Below are 9,834 nucleotides of genomic sequence, written 5' to 3' on the forward strand. Positions count from 1 at the left end.
TTACATGAGACTAGATAATGATCTGAGATGTCGTCGCTCTGCTGCAGAACTTCAACAGCATCAACATTGATTCCATGTGATAATATTAGATCTAGAGTATGATTACGACAATGAGTAGGTCCTGACACGTTTTGTCTAACTCCAATAGAGTTAAGAATGTCTTTAAATGCCAATCCCATTGCATCTTTTTCATTATCTACATGTATATTAAAATCACCAACAATTAGGACTTTATCTGCAGTCAATACTAATTCTGATAGAAAGTCAGCAAATTCTTTGATAAAATCTTTATGGTGCCCTGGTGGCCTGTATACAGTTGCCAGCAGAATTCTTGATTTATCGTTTACATTATATATTTTTACATTAAGCACCAACACTTCAACCAACACTTCAAAATAAGTATATTTAAAACTAGATTTTTTTGTGGTTTTGCCAATATTACTATAAATTACAGCAACACCTCCCCCTTTGCCTTTCAGGCGAGGTTCATGTTTATAACAGTAATCATAGGGGGTGGACTCATTTAAAGTAATGTAATCGTTTGGTTTTAGCCAGGTTTCTGTCATACACAGCACATCTAGGTTATAATCTGAAATCATATCATTAACTATGAGCGCTTTTGAAGTAAGGGATCGGATATTCAGCAACCCAAGCTTTATCGTTCATCTGTATTATATCTATTTTTTATTTGTTGAATATCAATTACCTTTTTAACCTTAGATCGGTTTGGAAGTTTTTTGGATTTCGGGGAAATTCGGGGCACAGACACAGTCTGTTCGGGGAGCAGACATATATATCACAGTATATGATGATATCTAGGTGAAAGAGGTTCTATGTGATGGGATTTATCTGACCTTGGTGACGCGAGGCCGCTAGCAGACGGTCGGTTTAGCCAGTCTGTCTGCTTCCTGACCTGAGCCCCAGATTATCATGTTTTGTCTCTAAGACTATGAGCCAAATTACTAGAGAGAAGAGCAGCACCATCCCAGGAGGGATGAATACCATCTCTTTTCAACAGGTCAGGTTTGCCCCAAAAACTTTTCCAATTGTCTATGAATTCAATATATTATTTTGCGGACACCACTTAGACAGCCAGCCATTGAGTGATGACAATCTGCTAGCTATCTCATCACTCCTTCAAACAGGAAGGGGGCCAGAGCAAATTACAGTGCCTGACATCGTACTTGCGAGTTCAAACACCTCTTTAATATTAATTTTGGTGATCTCCGACTGGCGGAGTCGAACATCATTAGTGCCGACGTGAATAACAATCTTAGAGAATTTACGATTAGCATTAGCCAGCACTTTTAAATTTGCCTTGATGTCAGGCGCTCTGGCTCCCGGCAAACATGTGACTATGTTGGCTGGTGTCCCTATTTTCACGTTCAGTGTGATCGAATCACCAATTACCAGGGCACAATCAACAGAATTCTCAGTGTGTTTCACTGAGCGGGGCAAATCGATTTGTTATGGTAATCGGAACGGAAGAGTGGTTTTTTGATCCGCGATTAGAGCAATCCCTCACCGTCACCCATTTGCCTTGCTGCACAGGCAATAATTCAGCCGGAACCGAATCATGTAAAGAGTTCACTATGCTAGGCGCATCCAAAATAGTATCTAAAGCTCTAGCAAACTTACTATCCTCAATTAAAGTTTGGATGCGTGTTTCTAATTATGAAATCTTCTCCGTCAGCCTGACTGTCTCCTTGCATTTATCACATATAAACCCTATATTGCCGACGGGGAAGGCTATGCTAAACATGTAACATGAAGTGCAGGTGACAATAACAGGACTAGACCTTACTCACCGTGTTTGTTGACTGATTCTTACTCACCTGGGCTTTTTATGAACTCAGAGGCGCGGACGGGCAAAAGAAAAATAAATAAATAACTGAGCGCACAGGTGGCGCGTTAACAGGCTAGCGAGTTACTAGCGTGTTGTGCTAACAATAACGGAAGCTAGCGATGTCAGGTTAATCTGAGATGTTGTCTAAGCTGTATTTAGTAGTATAAACAACTAGAAATAGTAGTAAATGATGGTTCAAAAGAGAAAGAAATATAAAGCTAATACGAGGCTTAGACGGAGCTTACAGCCTCGAAGCAAACAAAACACAGCAGAAAGCTAGGCAGACAGGAGCAATCGATCAGGATCAGCAATCGATCAGGATGTGGTGAGGACCAGCCTGCCGCATTACAAATGTCCTGAAGGGAAACACCAGAAATTAAAGCCTAGAGGCAGCCATACTCCTTGTAGAATGGGCCTGAACAGCCATAGGTGAAGGCTGTCCGGCCGCTTCATACGCAAGTCAGATAGCCTCAACTACCCACTTGCTCATAATCTGTTTAGATGCAGGGCAAACTATCTTAAGTTACCCGAAGCAGACAAATAATTGTTCGGATATACGACACTGAGCAGCTTTGTGGACATAAGCATCCAAAGCCCTGACAAGGCATAACATATTAAGTTTTTCCTGATCTGGGGTATTAAAGGTGGAGGTCAGAAAGCCTGGAGCACAAATGACCCGCACATTCAGTAGGGACCTAGAAATACACCTGGGGTGAAGAAATACTACAACAAAACCAGGTGCAAATCCAAGTACGTGCAGGCCTCAGCCTCATGTACCATGGAAATGACGAAATTAAGGATCTCTCCTCAGAGATAACCCAGCAAAGAAACAATCATTACAGAAATCAAGTACTGTACCAACAGGGCAGAAACAAGATTCAGAAGGCATTCTCTGCACCAGGCAGAGAACAGTTTCCATATCAATGCATATTTAGTCTTCTCGTGGAGGGAGCTCTAGACTGGAGTATGGTCTCCACGACCTCGGTCGAGAGACCTGAATCTATGAGCTGGGCCCCCTCAGAGGCCGAGCCCACAGTATCCATAACTCCAGAGCTCCCAGGAGCAAAGATATCTGCTCTGATATACGAGACCATCAGTGTGTTGTCCGGACCCTTCGCCGAGCAACCACTCATGATTGCCCCCGACTTGTGAGGGAAGCATCCGTCGAAAGCATTATGCGTCGACAAGAAGCCCCCAACACTTGGCCTGGGTGAGGAACCAAGGTTCTTCCACATGACCAAGGCACGTAGGCATAGCCGCGTGACCTTGATCACGTGAAAACGGATTTCCCCTTGGAGAAAACCCCTTGGTCCTGAGCCACTACTGCAGGGGTCTCATGTACAGAAGGCCAAAAGTAACTACGTTGGACACAACTGCCATGAGCCCCAACCAAAGACCTTTCACCGAGCGGCCACTCATGACCGCCCCTCATCCTGTGAGGGAAGCATCCGGCGATAGCGTGACGCGTCGACAAGAAGCCCCCAGCACTGGGCCCTGGGCGAGGAACCAAGGTTTCTTCCACATGAACAAGGCACGTCGGCATTGCCGCATGACCTTGATGGTGCGAAACGGATTTCCCCTCGGAGAAAACCCCTTGGTCCTGAGCCACCACTGCAGGGGTCTCATGTACAGAAGGCCAAAAGTAACTACGTTGGACGCAACTACCATGAGCCCCAACAGTCTCAGAGACTGTTTTGCACTGAGTGACTGACCTAGTTTTACATTCTTTACGGCTGTGAGAATCGCAGAATACGTGCAGGAGACAGATGTGCTTGCATGTTGTCGAATCCCATATTACACCTAGAAAAGTGGTCCTCTGAGCTGGGAGGAGTACACTCTTTTTGGTGCCGCAACCCCAACCTCCTTATGTGGGACAGAACGACATTTCGATGTTGAACTGCCAAAAGCTCGGACTGAGCTAAAATCAACCGAACGTTGATATAATTTAAAACGTGAATGCCCTGGAATCTCAGAGGAGCCAGAGCTGCATCCACGCATATTGTAAAGGTGTGGGGTGATAACCTAGGCCGAATGGAAGAACCCGATACTGGTATGCTTCGCCCCTGAAAGCAAACCTCAGGAACCTCCTGTGATGAGGATGGATAGATAAGTAAGCGTCCTTTAAGTCTATTGTGACAAACCAGTCCTCGGACTGAGTCTGTGACACAATCATATTTAGCGTAAGCATACATTGAACTAAGATTCTGAAACCTGCTGTTTAATTGACGCAGGTCTAGAGTAGGACGCAACCCCTCATTCTCTTTCGGAAAAATGAAGTAATGGCTGTAAAACCCCGACTATCTGCCGGGAGGAGGAACCCCTTCTACAGCTCCTTTTGCAGAAGTGTCAGTACTTCCTGCTCCATAACCAAAGCCAGAAATCTGGGCGGACAAGAACCGAATTCTGAACCCTTTCCAAAAGCGTGCAGGACCCACTGAGAAATATGTGGCAGTAGTTTCCACGCTGCCAGAAATTCGACTAGGGGAACCAGTCTCTCACGACTGGCCTCTGGATTTGGTTGAACAGTCACTACGGTGCCCTGAAGCGGCGAACCGGCAGGGAAACCGAACTGACTGCTCTACGACCCCCCTCGGAGGATCGTTTGGGGACACTGACACCTTGGTGCCCTGAACGGCGAACCGGCAGGAAAACCGAACTGGCAGCGCTGCGACCCTCCTCCGAGGAGAAACGATTTCTCAAAACCATCCCTACCCGGAGGGAACCACCCTTAGAAGCCTGATAGCCTCGGCGTCAGGGCTTCCTCTTTGTCCGAACTATTTTAGAGATAAAACAGTCTTCAGATCTTGCATATCTCTACCTTTTTGGCTAGACTGCTTCCGCCACCCAGGTCCCCCTCGATTATGGAGGAGCCCAAATGGCGATGCTCGTTTTGCACTCTGTGCTGCGAGGAGCTTAGTAGACCGAGACTGCTCCCGCCCAGCAGTCTCAGGAACATTAGATTGGTGAGGAAGAAACCTCTGGAACGCCGCTGAATGGTTTATTTCTTAGTTTTTTGTTTTGTTTTGTTTTTAAAGCGGAGCGTCCAGAAGAACAGACACAATTTATCTTATTTTTCTTTATTTTTAAATCAGAAAAATGTATATATATATATATATATATATATATATATATATATATATATATATACACTCCGTGGCCTCCTCAGAGAGTCTTGAGTCTTGCCGTGCCTTGGCAACAGCGGGACCCGCGCGGGGAGCGCAAACCGAACCGTCCTCCTCGAAGAACGCCCAGCGGGAGTGGAGCGTCCTCAAGTACAGCTTCTCCAAATGCTCACAGTCAGCCCCCTCGAGAACTGACTGTGGCATGCTCCACTCCCAAATAGTAACAAAAAAGCTGATGTGTTTGTCCCCACCCGTGATATAGCGTGGGCAGGGAACAACACAAAGCTGCTTGCTCTCTTTTGCCATATATATATATATATATATATATATATATATTGCAACTTGACAGACAACAATAAATATGACAAGGACAGAATACACACATCGCTTGCTGAAGGCACAGAAGCTGTCGCGGCCTGTTTTCTGGTGTGCCTTATAGCTTCCTGGTCTATGACGTCACCCGCCTATGACGTCTCGCTCTTCCATTGGACTGATTATACACGTGCTTCACGACACAATCATGCAGAGCGTTCCCACCGTGTCTCAACGCAGCTCGAGTTCCCTTGAAAGGGAACTAGTTCTCTGAACTGGAGAAAGCATATATTATATTCTTCTAAACCCCAAGCACATTTTGTGGTTAAGCACGACATCTCGATGCTGAGCCGCCATCTCTGTGTGAGAATAACGCTAGGCTGAACGGAATAACCTGATATTGGTATGCTTCGCCCACGAAAGCGAACCTCAGGAATTCCTGTGTTCTGGAAGGATGGAAATATGGAAATATTTCCTTAGAAGAATTGTGACAAACCTGACAGAACAGACATAGAACAGAGCAGACACAAATTGTGACAGAACTGTCTTGAACATGAGTCTTCTCATGTACCAGCTATAGAATACGGCATGTCTCTCTGGAGCAGGGGTAAATTCTATGGCCTCTTTCACCAAAAGAGACTAAACTTCCTGTTCCCTCACCCTCCCTCACTTTCCTGAAGTGGATGGCCAGCAGGGAACAACCAAACTGATTTTTCTACAGCCTTCCTTGGAGAGAACGAACTCTGTAGGCCCCCAACAAATTTGGGGGGACACTGATAAAGGAGTTAGTTGGAAACCGATGCACCGGTGCATCGAAGCGTCGAAGACATTACGGTTTACAATTCGATTTCCTGAGCTCAGTTGTGGCTCGAGCCACAACACTGTCTTCTTCTTCCATTACCCAATCTGCTTGGGGTTGACAACTGAGTGAAGTACCCCGTTGAGTCAAGGCGGACGAGAATTGTCCCTACAGTTTGCAGAACCCATTGAGGTACGTTTGGAAGAAGTTCCCATGCTGCTTTAAACATAATAAAGATGTATTGTCGAGTAGTCAACTTGGTACCCTGAAGTGGATGACTGGCAGGGAACAACCGAATTGGGCGAACACTGAGACCTGAGCTTGCTGGAAACCGGAGCGCCCTGAAGCACCAAGGGTGGCAGGGTTGGAAGAATTGTCCCCGGAGGGCACCAAGGAGAAATATAATAAGTGTGAGCCATTTCTGTGTTATATTAATGATTGTGTGGCTGCATTACTGTCAGGGAGACTATCAGTGACAGAGACGTGGAACTGTTGTGCATTAGCTTCTGAACATTTTATTTGCCACGTGAGTTTGGCAATGTTGTCATCTGCGTTGTTTATGTGCCACCCGATGGAAACACTGTAAGAGCTGCTGAGGTGTATGAGTGTGTGCAACAGCAGCTCCAACACACTCCTAAAGCTCCTCTTTTGGGTGATATGAATCACTGTTATCTTGAAAGATTTCTTCCTGGTTTTCAACAATATGTCAACTGCAAGTGTTATGGGAATATATACAATGCATATACTGTGAAAGTTAAACCACCATTAGCAAACTCGGACCATAATACTGTGCAACTTATTCCTATCTACCGTAACTTGCTGAACTCAGTTAAGCCTGTGAGCAAGGTGGTGAGACTTTGGTCTTCAGAAAAAGTGGAGATATTGAAGGGCTGTTTTCTCTGTACTGACTCGGAGGTGCTGTATGGTCCAGATATTGACAGACATAATGAAATCAGGTCTGCATAACTCAAATTCTGTGTAGATTCTACACAGATGTGCTCATTACATCATAAGAAGAATGGCATCTACGCTAATGTTAATCTTTCTGCTTATTCCGAGGTTTACTGTAATCAGCTGTATACCATCAGCTGGAATCTAGACCAGATGGAGGACCTGCGCCTAGACAAGACCACAACGCATGATGTAGTCAGCCGGATCCAGGCCGCATCCGGACCAGATGGAGGACCTGCACCTAGACACGATCACAACGCATCCCTTAAGTGTCAGCAGAGATTTTGTCAACTAGACTCTCATCGAAGGCCCCATCGACACGACAGCCATCAGCACTGATCCTCAACAAACCCGTCTCCATCCCGGTGTGATGACTCAGATCTTAAACCAGATGGAACTGGATAATATTCTGATTGTTCCAAACCAATCTGAATTCTGACCTATAATGCTGCCTGAATCATAATCATACACTGTTCGTTCATTGGCCAGAGGAGAACCCAGGCTCAGTCGGGGGGCCAGTTCTCCTCTGGCCAATGAACGAACAGTGTATGATTATGATTTTTTTTTCTCTATTCTGCCACCTGATGGAGTTATGGTTCCTTGCCACTGTCACCTTTTTCCACCTTTGTTGCCATTGGCTTGCTTAGTTGGGGACATTAAATTTAACATTCAACATTAATACATTCAACATTAACAATAATATTAATCTGCCTGCATTGATACTATTATATAAGAACTGAACTGAGCTGGACGATGGCATCACTGTTTACTCCAGAGCGGATATATATATATATATATATATATATATATATATATATATATATATATATATATATATATATATATATACATTTAAAAAAAATGAAACATCACTGAATTTACTTAAGCTGGACTGTGATGCTATTTTCTTCTGGAAACAAACTTTTTAAACTGGATTCTGTGATTCCAGTTAAACATGTAAAAAAAAAAAATCAAATAACAAGCCTAATATAACCAAGGAGGCTCAGAAAAAGCTTAATCATAAAATAAGAGAAACTCGTAAGAATTACAGAGATCTAATTGATGGTGATCAAGTGTTCGGAGAGGATCATTGTGTGGAAGCTTATGGAAGAGGTTAAGGACCCTTTTGATCCTTATCAGTTTGCCTATCAAATTAAGCTGCCATGCAGCTATACCTTATGCTCTCCAAACTAAAGTATGGCTGACTAAATCCATATAGCATCAAATGGTTCCATGCATTGGTTTACTGTATAAGGATAAGGACATTCAACATTATACTACAGAGATTGCTAACTTTGTTACATGGAGTAAAGAACAGTCTTGAAATTAACGTTAGAAAAACAAATAATAGGAAATAATTTTTGACTAAATATTTCTTCTCCAACCTCTCATCTATCAAGGTTAACGAGCCCATTAAACAGGTTGCTTCATACAAATACTTAGGCATGCTTATTGATAATAAACTTTCATGGGAGGTGAATGTGGATAATCTGTGTCGAAGGGTGCTACAAAACATTTACTTTTTACAGAGGCTCAGCCTTTTGGAGTTGCTCAGAGGGTCTGTTTTATCATGCCTATGTATTGATTTTATCTTACTGTATGGTGTAGCAGCCTGGTTCAGTAATTTGACAGTTACTCTTAAATCTCAGTTGAACCGTTTGGTGCGTACGGCAATGAAGATGGTTGGTCTAGGGGTTTACCCCCATCTTCCATCTATTTTTAACACAATTATTTGTAAACAGGCAAAGAAAATGATTCTGGACACTTCTCATGTGCTTTTTCGAAGCACTTACATCTGGTAGACGTTTTCGTACCCAAGGTTTAGATACAACCACTATAAAATAATTGTGTCCTTTGGCTACAAGGATGTTAAACTCTAGTGCAAAGGACATGATTGCGTGATTGTTATTGATGTGGGTATTTTGTTATGCAGCTTCACCTGTATTGCCCCAAAAAAAGTCCCTAAAAGAGATAAAGTATTAAGTAAGTAAATGAGTTCTCACTGAAGGGGCCTGCCCTAAGAGGACGGAACACTTAGGCCTCAGGCCCTCTTAAGTTGTGAAACCCACAGAGACACAATTGGCATCAATTGCCCTGCTGTCAAATAGTCTAGAGATACCTATTATTGGTTGAGTATGCCTGGTGACCTGAAATGTTTCGCCAGCAGGGGATACCCGAACATAATTCTCCAATACCCTCCTTGGAGGCAGTGAGCCTCCCAGTTCCCCCTCATTGTTGGGTAGAGAGACTGGACCACACTCGCTGCAATCAGCTGCACCCAGAAGCACCAGAGGTTTTAGAAAAGTTCCTTTTCATATAGACATCTAGCTTTTCATCTAGCTATTCACTATTTAATTCCTCAGAATCAAATGCAGCCAAATATTAACCTGACAAGTAAACACATTCTGGATGAAAGGCTGAATATATCATATTAACACAGGCATCTAAATTCTCAGAGTTAAATAAGTATTTATCATTTAATTACTTAAAACCAAACCAAACCAACCAAACAAGTAAGCACGGTCTGGATAGGCTGAATTCTATATTAGAATAGTTCAATATACAAATAAAGAATAATTTTTTGCAAACACACATAGATCGCCAGAACACCCGCCACACACCAGCTTATTGGTGGAGAGGAGACAGAGTGATGAAGCCAATCAGTAAACAGTATGGGGATGATTAGGAGGCCATGATGATGGATAGAGGCAAATGGACAAACTTGGCCAGGATGCCGAGGTTACACCCCTACTCTTTTTTGAAGAACATCCTGGGATTTTTTGTGACGACAGAGAGTCAGGACC

The 9,834-nt window shown here is 43.6% G+C and overlaps 1 protein-coding gene across 3 annotated transcripts in view; it reads right to left on the reverse strand.

Moving 5' to 3' along the window:
* The window catches only part of dnah5 (dynein, axonemal, heavy chain 5), a 187,907-nt gene that overhangs the window by 75,062 nt on the left and 103,011 nt on the right, over positions 1-9,834 (reverse strand). The gene's annotated exons all lie outside the window — the stretch shown is intronic.

The sequence above is a fragment of the Siphateles boraxobius genome, unplaced genomic scaffold, assembly GCF_051911475.1.
Source record: "Siphateles boraxobius isolate OS27281-9 unplaced genomic scaffold, OSU_SipBor_1 12, whole genome shotgun sequence".
NCBI lineage: Eukaryota > Metazoa > Chordata > Actinopteri > Cypriniformes > Leuciscidae > Siphateles > Siphateles boraxobius.